We start from the raw sequence: 12,312 nt of genomic DNA, 5'->3' as shown, positions 1-12,312 counted from the left end.
AAAAAAACGTACTGTGTAACAGTAGCTGGAAGAGTGAGGAGTGAGGCTGCAGCCCTGCAGACCCCGAGGTCAGAGCAGCAGGAGGGCAGGAGGTGCTCCAGGCAGGCAGCAGCAGTTCCCCTGCGGCCTGTGGAGAGGCCCCTGGTGGAGCAGGCTGTCCCCCTGCAGCCCATGGGTCCCACACGGAGCAGATCTCCACGCTGCAGCCCGTGGAGGAGCCCCCGGTGGAGCAGGTGGATGCGGCCTACAGGAGGCTGAGGCCCATGGAGAACCCTCACAGGAGCGAGCCCCAGGCCAGAGCTGCAGCCTGCAGGGGATCACATTGGAGACTTTTGCTTCTGATGTATGGACTCTGTGGTACGGAGCCATGTGAGAGCAGTTCTTGAAGAACTACTGCCTGTGGGCAGCCCCCACAGTGTCATTTCAGGAAGGACGGCATCCTGTGGGAGGGACCCCATGTGGAGCGGGGGAAGGGAGTGACCATGAAGGAGCAGTGGAGATGAAGTGTTAGGGACTGACCCTGGCCCCTGTTCCCTTGCACCGCTCTGGGGGTGGAGGTGGAAAAGAGTGGATGGGAGGAAGGTGTTTTCAGTTTGTTTTTTTGTTTGTTTTATTTCTCCCTGCTTTAGCTTGTTAGTGATAGCTAATAAATTACATTAATCTCCCTATGCTGGGTCTGTTTTGCCTGTCAGAATAATTGTTGAGTGATTTCCCTGTCCTTATCAAGGCTGACCCTTGAGCCCTTTTTCATTCTATTTTCTGCCACCTTCCCTTTGAGGAGGGTGAGAGAGCAGTTGTGGTGGAGTTCACCTGTCCAGCTGGGTAAAACCACCACAGACCTTTCCTATTATTTTTGTGTGTATGTGTATTTTTACTGCAACCCTTGCAGCTTTCTTTCTGGGCCTAAGGATGTGATGCCCCAACTCATTTTCTGCCACTTGTTAGGGCTGGTCTCTGCTAGGTGCCAGAGGAAAAAAGGCATTTTACAGCCTCTAGGTCTCAGTGTAGGGGAACAATGGGGTCAAGCCACACTTGTGCACAACACTTACTTTCCACGTTGGGTGGAAGGGGAAGGAGGAGAGCAGGGTTGGCCACCCCTGTAGTCACTGATTTTGTGGCTATGACCCCACACCCAGCACTAGTGTGGTTGACTCAGGCAGGGTAAGATAGAGCAGCCCCCAAAGTAGGCATGCTACTCCCTGCGGTCTGAGCTTCGGTCCTTGTTGCCAAAACCTCCAGAATCCTCAAAATAGGAGATGGGGTGCTTCTGGGGAAGACGCGGGCAAACTGAAAGTAAGAAGGTTTTAAGGACTGTTTCTGCCATTTTACGGTAGGCTAGCCGTGTACCTGTGGTCTTTAATGAACTTTCATTTTATGGTCTCAAGGATGATAATTTTTTGCTAGGAGCTTTATCAGGATACTACACATGTCGATACTGGTGGCCTTATGCATGTAAAATGCACCAATGCCAACAGGAGCTCATGAAGGATGTGCCTTTGTATCAGCAACTGCATTGCACAGCAGGTGGGTGTTCTGCTGTGATGTAACTGCTTTACATAATATTAAGTGCACGATGTGGTGAAAATTCACCCCACAGTTCCAAGCAAAAATAAATGCCTTTCACACCTCATCTGTGGACTGCCTTTTGCTTGGTCCCACACTTGTCCCTCTCTCATTCATTTTGTTTCTTTAAAATGTGTGTAGCTCTCCATGGCTGTGGAGATAGGAAGACAAAATGTAGACTGAATTTCATGTGTGACTTCTGAAAGCTCTTGGGTCACAAGCTATGAATGTTTTTTAAGCAGTATAGTCTACCTAATGTGATATGACATCACATGCAGGTGGTAGGACAGTTTGCACAACTAATTATATATGATATTAGCTGTAAGTAGCAATGTAAGATTTTTTTAAAGATAAATGAAGTTTGATACATTTCTTGGTAATTTATTTTAATAGCCAGTATATGTGGTGTGTTTCTTTTTTAACTTATGGATTTTAGAAGTACACTAATTGAATCAAGGTAAGAAATTGTCTCAGTTGAAAGAATGCCTTTAATTACATAGGCACAGTCTACGTAGCTTTTATGCAACAAATAGATTTTTATAAGGATTGGTTCTAAAATTATTTTTGGAACTGTTTTTTCTGTTCCTGCAGTTAAATTACTGTTCTCCTCCCTGAATGTTATTTGAGATTTTAAGGTTTTTAGATGTTTAGGTTTATTTAGTCATTCACTTCTCAGCTATGTTGTCAAGCAGAGTTTATACAAGTATCATCAAATCATTAACAAAAAGTGATATAATTTTTAAAGCAAAATTATTTGAAAACAAAAAAAACTGATTTCACTTCAGTCAAAAAACATGAGTCATTTCTTAAATGTATCTTGAACACAGCATGACAGGGCAAATGACTCAAGTTTCAGTATTCTGTAGTCTAACTTTTATCTAAAAATACAAACTGCTAATTTAATAACTAACTTGTTGTATCCCTATTAATTTATACATGCATATTATTCAATGTATGTTAATCTGCAGCAGCTTAATAAGATGACATAACTGAACTCAGCATTTTCCTTCCGTTTGATTAGAAAGTAATACATAGAAATAATTTTTTTTCTTTTTTTTTTTTCAAGTCAATGATCAAACGCTGTGATGTCAGTATTTCCACAATACCATGTGCAACATAGTGGCAGGCAACTTGATCATGCTACCTCTGCTAAATATTCTCTAAAGATAATGGAATAACCTGGCCACCACATTGCAGAGTTGTGAACTCCTGCAATACAGACAAATGAATGACATCTGTGTCAACTAAAATATGCAGGAGGGATGTACTGTTAATGACAAACTAATGATTAATATTCTTTTGCTTGGATGAAGGCAGGAGTAAAACATTCAATCCAATGGAAGCATGCATTGTTTTACTGCAGATTAGGGAGACTGTATGTATTCAGAATACACCAGATCAAGCAGATCTACCAGTAGCACCCCATCAAATGAAGTTCAACCAGACTGAATGTAATCCCTTTTGCTTATACCAGCCTGGCTTAAACTTGCCAAGTTCACTTGTTACTGTCAATTGATAAACATTTATCTCCTATGGAAATTCATGGCACCTGGGTTTATAGATGCTGTTGTAAAATATTCAGTTATCTTTTGATTGCAATACATTCATTGTAATCATAGTGTTTGCATAGTGAGCATAGTGTCTGTGGTTGATGCTCATCAGACTAAAATTTTCCATAAGAGGGTTATAGGCTTAAGTTTTAAATTTAACGTTAGTGAGGTAAAAGGCATGTGTTGAACACTAGACTTTCTTAACTATAAAAAAGACCACAGTTACAGTTTTCAGGACATCCCCCTTTAACTGTGCAGCTTTTTAAACATTTTATATATTAGTTTTGATTTATGTATCTGCAAGGTAGTGGTTAAAGCATTTTTCAGTATACCTTACAAATAAAAATGACATCACACTTAAACCCTGTAAACTCAGGTGTTACAAATGGAAATTACTTGCTACTCACAGAGTAGTTAAAGATTAGCCTGCAAGTACCTTCTTACTGACAAACAACTTTGAAATGTCATCAGCAGCTTAAGTTTGTTTTCCTTCTTGTAAAGTTATAGCCTTTTTCTGAGGAAAGAAAAAAACACAGCAATCCAAAGTAAGATAATTTCCCTTTCTGTCTTACCCTGCATTTTTTATTCTTTTCTTGTTGTTAGTACTATCCCAAAAGAATGGAAAGTCACCTACTGCTAAAAATTACATTGCTATGAAGTGCCTACTTTCTCCTGTCTATGCAAAGGACCTGCACACCCAAAATCCGTCTCAGTAAAAGTGTGCATCGGTTTGCCTGAATAGGCCTGGGTCAAAGGGCCATTAATACTTTCCCAGCTGCAGCTGAGAGAAATCATCCTTTAATGTAACTGGACTCCTTGCTTTTCTAAACTGGAACGGAGATAGAAGAGGTAGGACTTGGCTATAAGACCTGAACAGGCCTTAGGTGTAGAATGAGATTTCTCCTGAGTGGTACAGCTTGTTTCACTGGGATTGTGGCAGTTTGTGGCAGTCTCTAAGTTCTCACCTCATGATTTGCAGCAGTCTTGAAAGTAAAGTATTTTTACCCTCTGGTTATTTACAGATAGATTATATCTCTAATCCCAGGGCAGGCACAAGAGTTGCTTCAGACAACACAGACTCAGGTAGAAAAGGAAAATGTCACAAATTGCTTCACCTTCTGCTCATATGTAGTCCATGCCTAAAACAAGTGAAACTGGCCAGACTTCATCCATATGGGTTAACGTAAACTAGGAAGTGCTTTTGAGGAACTGTTATCCTTGTGGTACATCTGAGCATGGAAGACCATAAGACTGACTAGGAGTGTTTTTTTTTTATAAACATCACTGTCAAAAAAAAAAAAAAAAAGGCACTCGTGCAGCAGCAGCAAGAGGGAAGCTTGCACTACTGTTGCTCACATTGGGGAAGTAATGTCTTTTTCATCTGGGATTTTTTTTTAGTTTTGTGTAGAGATTTACCCAAAGCTGACAAAGAACTGATTTTTGTTCTTTCCATTATGGACCAGCTGGAACTGAATCAGAGTCCAAAAGCTAAAAATAAATAAATAAATTGAAGAACAAATACTTCTGTAGGTTGTCTTAAGTGATGCTCTACAATTATTCCAGTCTTCAAAGTAACAGAGCTTTGCTAAAAATTTCTCTACATCTATAGGAGTTCCCTATAACACTGAGATCTTACAAATTACTTAGTACAGCTTTTCACTTTATTTAAATGCACTGTAAAAGGCATTAACAATGAAATTACTGTTGCGTTCCATCAAAAAATTCATCTTTTTTTCATGCCAGATTTTTTGTTTCCATTTTTACAGAGCTAGGTGGTAGTCAAACCCCTTGCAATAATCATACTGGGAGAATAAATTTCTGGGATGCAAACAGCATATATTTTTCAGTGACAGAATATGGACAGTCCAGGTAGTACTAGGTAAACACATGATAACACTGTAAATACGCCTTTTTTAAAAAATAATTAGAAATAGTAAAGATCTAAATCTGTTAGTTATTGGCTACTACCAGCTGTGAGTAAAGTACTGTACAGAGAAATTTTAATTTCATAACTTAAATGAATTGCTTGATAGACACAACATTGTATAGAAAATGATTACAGACTTCAGTAGTCTCAGTGTATAATATAATAGGGCAATAAGACAGTCTGATAGTAATGGTAGACATTTTTCATTGAATCTTGAATTGCTTATTTGCCAAAAAAGGAAGTATTGGGGTTCAGTGCTTCTAAAATGAAAACTGAACTTCAGTATTACATTTCCTATGAATGTTATCTTAAAACGCAAAAGGCTTTTACTACTTTTGGGTTCCAATTTTGGTACACATTATTTGAGCTGCTTGTTGAGAGCTCAGCTGGTTTGCATGATAATCTGAATATCTCAGTGAATTTGGAGCCTTGAATTAAAGGTAGCATAATACCTAGGCAAGTTTAAAGGTGAGGTTTCCTGAATATATTTAACTTATGATGTGAAAATAGTAAAGCTTATCTAAGCAGAGCTTGGTGCACCAACCACTTTCCCCTAATGATCTGTTCTGGCTCATACTAGCACTGAAGTGAATCCTGTTTTAATTTGTTTTCTTTCTTCCAAGAGCAAGGGTAAAGCAGCGATAACAAGCACTAAATAGCCATGCAGCATACTCACCAGCTAGGTGTAATGATTATACCACTGACTGAGAGAAGAGCAAAGTTCCTACCTAAGGCTTGATGGTGCTACATATGCTATAATTAATATGTCTAATTGAGCATTTTATTGTCCTCAGTAAAGTAAGCTGCTTGTCTTGTTTCCCCTGTCAGTTCAATCTCTACTTTTTCAGGTTCAAAATTCAAGGTTGTTGCTTCCCTTGTCAAAGCTTAATTATTTATTTTTTTTTTTTTTTTTTTTTTTTTGCAGTTGGTAAGGAGCAATCAAAGCCTAGCAGATATGAGTAGGAAACCACTGGAATACAAGGTAAGCTCTTTTGCACCTTTTCCCACTCTCAGCTGTATATTCATTTAAATAGGTCATCTACTGAAATAGCTCAAGACAGAAGTTATCATTGAAACCATGAGGGACTGAGGGAAGCAGGATGCCCACACATTTTGGAACATAGTCCAAGATGGTTGCAATTTTTTCAGCCTTTCTCAGAAGCAACTTCCTCTGACAAAGAAAGCAAATGCAGAGAAAGATTACCACTTCTCATTTCCCAAACTTGATCAGGTCAGCTGTTCTGTTGAAAAGGTTATTTCTCAGTTATCCTTTCCAAGTCATAACCAGTTTCCAGCAGCTGTCTTTTATTTCACCTTCTGAGAACAAACAGAAAACTGCTGAAAAGATGCAAAATCACAGCATTCAGTGATTCACTAATTCACTTAAATGAAAGATTTTTTTTTCTGTCTTGGCACCATCTTGATGGTAGAAGAGGGCCTGATCTGGAGGAAATGGTCTTCAGAGAAAACAATGAGAGCACAGTCAAACAAAATATCTACTTTATATAGATTTAGTCGATGGTGAAGAGGTCATTTAAATTGAAGTGTTCAGGAATGTTACTTGATTTTTTCATTTCAGACTGTATATTTATAGAAATTTTTCTAAACACTACCTGCAGTAAAACTAATGTTTCAGAACAATGTAAGTGTAGTGGCATATGGCTCTTTGCTTTCACAAGAAACATGTGGTTTTCTTTTTCTGTGATTAGATTATATAAATAACTTCATCTTCAATATAAAAACCTGTACATTTTAACTTCTAATATGTAGATAATCTCAGGAGTATCTCTTCAAGTAAATATTAATTCAATTCCCCATTAATAAGTGGAAAAAGGCTGTGCAGAATGTAAGTGACTGAACATTTGTATTTTTTTCAGTTTAAAGAGGAAGTTTGCTTGAGTAAGCAGAGAAAGGATATCTAGTTATTTTATCTAATGTTATTAATTAAGACATATGTATTACTGCCCTCATAAAATAAAGCACATTAGTCTTTTGACATAGCTTAAGCTTAAGGACTTCAAGGTGAATGATTTCATGTGGCATTCCTGAAGCTGCATAAACTGGAAATAGTCAAAGTTACTTTATGGCTAAGAAAGTATCAATTACTGCAAGACTTAATATTTTCTAAAGGCTGACACAAACACACACACACACATGCACACACACACACCAAAAAAAAAAAAAAAAAGAGGTTTTCATTGAGCAGCTGATCAAAGCATTTGAACATTTGTTTGAAGTTAGATATTAAGGTTGTTCCAATTTCTCATTATGAGTTGTCAGTTTCACAATATTTAAAATTATATCACATTTTCACTTCTCAAAATCTAGACTTGCCTCTCTTGTACATTATCTGTTGTTTGAATGGTTACTTTTTTTTGTTTTGATGCTGTTATGTTTGCAAGCACATCAGCTACAAAGGGAGTTAGTATCTTAAATTACCATGAACATGAATGAGCATGTCAGAGAAAAAGGTAGAATCACATAAATGGAGACACTTCAACTAATACAAATAACGGCCTGTATTACTGAACACATACTACTTCCCCAAAGGGTGCTAGCATCCTTTCCATTTTTACTGTATTACCTCCAAAGTACTGCTGATTGAATCTAATTTCACTTTTCATTTTCATTCCTCAATCCCACCATGGCCTATCAAATAGAAAAATGAGTTCCTGGTGTCTTTTCCCTCAGGCTTGACAGCTCAATATGTGAGGCTAGCCTTTAAGCTAATGTTATAATCACAAGGAGTTTCCTCCTGCCACCATTATCCTGCACAGTTCCATACCCATTTAGCACATTCCAACTTCACTCTAGTTAGTCTTCTTTTCCTTTTGTATCCCCTGTTTGGCAATTCCAGAAGAAAATTAAATTATTGTAACAGTCCAGCATTTTGTAATGCATCATACTCGCAATAGAAATCACTCACAACTTAACAAAATCCAGTCAGTGACATGACTTGAAGTGTAAAACTTTAAAAAGTGCAAACGAAGACACAGCAGTTAACTACTCTTTTTTTCTTAGCTGAAACTTATCTTTTGCTTCATCAGACTTATAGATAGACATTCAGTTGGAGAAACCTTTTTAAGTGACTTTTTAAAAACTCTTTAACCTCCTTTCCACTCCAGTCAATTTCAACGATCACCTCTTCCCTCAGTTTTGGTTAGATTAACCAGTTCCTATCTTTATTGAAAGGAGCAAAGATTCCTCTCAAATTTATGTTGTGGTTTCTTAAATGTAGAAACTTGTTTCTGCCCTTTTGGCGAGGATATATATAAAGCCAAGACATTTTCACTAAGGTAACATTCATGTCATGAAATTTCAGGATGCCTATATAAATTCTGCCTCTCAGCGTCCAAGATGGTGTTTAAGGAATGATGAGGTTTGTTTAATTACTGTTATAAAAACAATCCCTAATTCAACAATCAAACCAATTATTTTAACTGATGGTTGTTAATCACCAGAAGCTATAGTACTATCTTTCAAGAAAGTGGTTGTATGGCAAGAAAATTGAGTATAGTATCTTTTTCTTGAGTATACTTACCTTTTTTTTTTTTTTTTAATACTATGACCCTGTATAAACGCATTTACTTTAAGCAGCTTACAAGAAAGCTGTCTAATTTCATATCCTTGCCTTGTCTGTGCCCCAGACTAAGCCCTAGGTACAGCTTTGTCATGCCATTGGACATCCAAGAGTGAAGTTACTGCTTGGGTGCCTCATTCAGTCTTCCTTACGTATTAAAGTGTAATACTTCATATCTCAAAACTTCATATCTCAAAATTCCAAGCCTTTTATCCTAGACTAGTGTTTTTCAGGCATTGATTGACAAGGGGTCACTCTTTCAGTCTATATCCCCTGCTGTTTGAGCCAGAGCTGAATCTCCTTTTAAGAAATCTGTGAACCAATGTGCACCTCTCCAGATTGGCACTCCTGGCTTCTGGAAGTTACTAAATGGTGACTCTATCACAAGTTTCAGAAAGGCCTTCCAAGGATGAGTTACACTTTCTATGAAAAATCTTATCTGTCTTATGTCTATAATGGTTTGATGTAACTTTAGTTCCCACCTGTGTTTTCATCATCAATATTCAAGAGCCATCTAGCGAACACAGGGTGTCTCACTCTTAATTTTTTTTCTATTAAAGATGATATATTTAGCTAATTGAGGTAAGGGAGGGTCTGTCATATGCAGTTCTGTGTATATAGGACATCTTCATGTGGCAAGAGGAATGTGTAATACCAAGCATTTAAATTTAGGCTTTAAGTATGATTTCAGGCTATGTCGGTACAAGGCAATCACAAAAGTAGTGACCAAGTGCTATCCATATGATTTTGAAATAGAAATAGAATCACAAATGAAAGTGCTAAGCAGTATTTGTTTACAGCCTCAGATACCTTAGCCACAAAACAGCAGGTTTTGCTAAGGAACTTGAAAATAGGCCATGCTGGCTGTAACAATCTGAAAGGGAAATCCAGGCTAATATAAAAGTCTTTATCACTCTCTGTTCACAGTCAGTATAAAACCAGGTTTTCAGCTTTTGTATTTATAGCACGCAGGACTTGAACCAAAGGAAGCAACTTTCTCCTGTTCTGCAAAGGTGTATGAACTGTGATACTTCTGTTATCTGAGTGAGATATCCTACCTCTGATACCCTTTGAATCTTAAAATAGAATACATAGGCTGCTCCATTGATTAAACTGAAATAGTTATCAGACTGACATGATACAGAAGTAAAAATGGAGAACTAAGCATTAGGTCTGAATATTATTTCAATGCTCTTCATTGTATTTACGTTCTTTTTCATCTAAAGAAATTAAGTAGTTATTACTAAAACAGTATGTTATCACAATAGTGTGGCGGGTGCTTTCAAATCCAGTAGCATGTTGTGTACTTAAAATGCCCAGCTAAGGGGACATACTGTGGTATGGTCATGAGCTCAAGAGCTACATGTTGTTGAGTGCTCAATTCTCCTGCAAGTTTCAAGTGCATCAGTTGGAGGCACTGAGTCCTTTTCATTGCATACTACAAAGCACGTTTTCACTAGCTCTGGGACAGAAGAACGGTATTCCACACATGGTTCTGAGTCATACCATGTTTGTAGTGGTCCTACACCTCATCCTGAAAAGAACTAGCATCTTTTTTTATTTAGTGGCCTGCTCTTTCTATGGTATAATTAAGATAGATATCACCTTGCAGTGGTTGGATGGCAATGTGCCCATTAACTATTACATTTTTGGGGGTACCAGACTTTTATACGTTTGACAACTAATATGAATACAGATAACAGGACATCACACCATCTGTTCAGAAGTGAGATTTTAATTTGCAGAATCATTTGTTGTACAGCTGATTCTAGTCAACTTTTATCTCTAAGCTTTTGATATTTCACTTCAGCTTGAGCTATGGACATACTTATGAGAAGCAGGTTTGTGACTGAAAGAAGCATACAAACAGTTAATCACTGGCTGCAGTTCTGCATTTAAGAAAAGAAAGACTTGCCTACGTAGCTCAGCCAGTAGGTCTCTGAAACCTCTGTGTGTTAGTGGTATTGTAAGTCCTACTATTCCAGATAGAAACTATCATCTAGGAGGTTCACCTGCATTGTTCTTTTTTATCCTTTAAAATGTTGTTCAGAAGGCCATTATGATTTTTGCTCTTTATTTGAAATTACTTGTCAAATATTTAACTCCCAACATATACTACCCATCCCTTATTTATACAGATTAAATCATTTAACAGTGTACGGTGCATATACATTTTGCTCTTTTCCCTTGTCTTCTGATTTTTAAATATTTTGCATTTTATAGGGACTGTAAACTCAATCATCACTAAGTTCTGATTTTGAAGCCACTGAGAAGGGTAAGCTTCTCAATAAGATTGCCTGAGCAGTACTGGCAATGCCCTGGTGCCAGAGAGAATAAGCAGTTTGTTTTATCAATTACTCAGATACATTAATGTATTTTTTTTTTTTTACCAATCTGTAGTTCATCCCACCATGTCAATACAAGTCTCTTAGAATAAGAAATGAATCTCTTACATGTAGATTAAATTGTTTAGCTTGTATAATCATACATAAAATGTGTGCCACAAATAGACTCATTCCTGCAACAGAGCTTGGAGAAAAAGATGCATATTTCCCTGAACAGTGGTTAACAGTTCCAAATTCTTGTGGTCATACCGAAGAGGTGAACACTTAACATTTGGACCTCTACCTATGACTCATGCTGCTTTTATTCTGAAAGCATCAGTCTTAGCTGGGTGGCAGAAATGCTGCTATTCTGCAGGTTGAGTTTCAGGAAGTGGATAAAAGCAAGAAAGCTGTGCCCTGTGGCAGTGAAGTTTTTTCCCCTTGTTAACTGGATTTCTGTACAGTCCCTGGACTGTCCTATAGCCTGTATGCTATGAGGATGCCTCCCACCTTTCCGTATGTGTAGGAGGGCACCATTGCCACAGTTAGTTTTACTGTCATAATCATTTGCTCCCTGGCTGGCATTGTCAAGGCATTTGGAGAATGAATTTCATGCTTTTTTTATTGTTCTAGGCCATACTGTCAAGACAGAACAGACAGATACCTACAGCTTCATCATTGCCAGCAGCAGACTGCTGGGTTGGCATTTACTGATCAAAAGAAACACTGCCTGAAGAATTTCCTCTGCCCAAAGATAAAAGGAATACAATACTTTCATGGTAAATTTGTTTGAACGTGTTCGGTTACTACTCTTCAGCCATGAAATAAGAAGCTGTTTGTAGAGATCACATTCCCAAACAAACGACGCTGTGGGAAAAGCCAGATGCTCAATGGTAGTTAAGTGACACATCTTTATTGTAGGTGTCACAGCAGTCCCAACCGGAATAGATTTTCCACAGTTCCCCCACACTGAATTAGCTTCTGCAACTATTTATCACTTATTGGTCAGCAAGTGCAGCCTCTCCCCTAGAGCGCATACGTAAAAGGTCTACAAATGTTTGTTGCTTGTGCAATAGGTTGTTCAGTGGGTCTACAAGGGGTCCTCTTCATTAAGTACTAATGCATCAGCTGCTGCAAGGATTAGGAAATCTTCAACTGAGTGTCAGCTTCTGGAGGCAGATAAGTTTCTTTTAGTGAATTCAGAAGGGTTTTGAAAGCTGAGGGGTTGATATGTCTCTCATGAATGGCTCGTATAACAACATTTAAACCAGGAAAGTTTTCTTCCATGTTTAATATTTGCAACAATTTCAGCAGATTTGAAGACTGTCTTTTGTTATCTTAGTGCTAGGTCTTAGCTGGGGACTCCTA

At 38.0% G+C, this 12,312-nt stretch overlaps 1 long non-coding RNA gene across 2 annotated transcripts; it reads left to right on the top strand.

Annotated features, from left to right (window-relative positions):
* The first annotated feature begins 505 nt into the window (after positions 1-505).
* LOC106039227 (uncharacterized) lies at positions 506-11,852 on the top strand. Of its 2 annotated transcripts, none has more exons than XR_001209109.3 (5): positions 506-822; positions 1,405-1,524; positions 5,966-6,022; positions 10,844-10,895; positions 11,578-11,852. It is a non-coding gene; the product is annotated as an uncharacterized lncRNA (long non-coding RNA). The 2 variants fall into 2 exon arrangements; XR_001209111.3 differs by lacking the exon at positions 506-822 and adding an exon at positions 853-1,293.
* The last annotated feature ends 460 nt before the right edge of the window (positions 11,853-12,312 follow it).

The sequence above is a fragment of the Anser cygnoides genome, chromosome 1 (genome assembly GCF_040182565.1).
Source record: "Anser cygnoides isolate HZ-2024a breed goose chromosome 1, Taihu_goose_T2T_genome, whole genome shotgun sequence".
NCBI lineage: Eukaryota > Metazoa > Chordata > Aves > Anseriformes > Anatidae > Anser > Anser cygnoides.
Note: the sequence above shows the minus strand (reverse complement) of the source record. Positions and strands in the feature narration are given on the sequence as shown.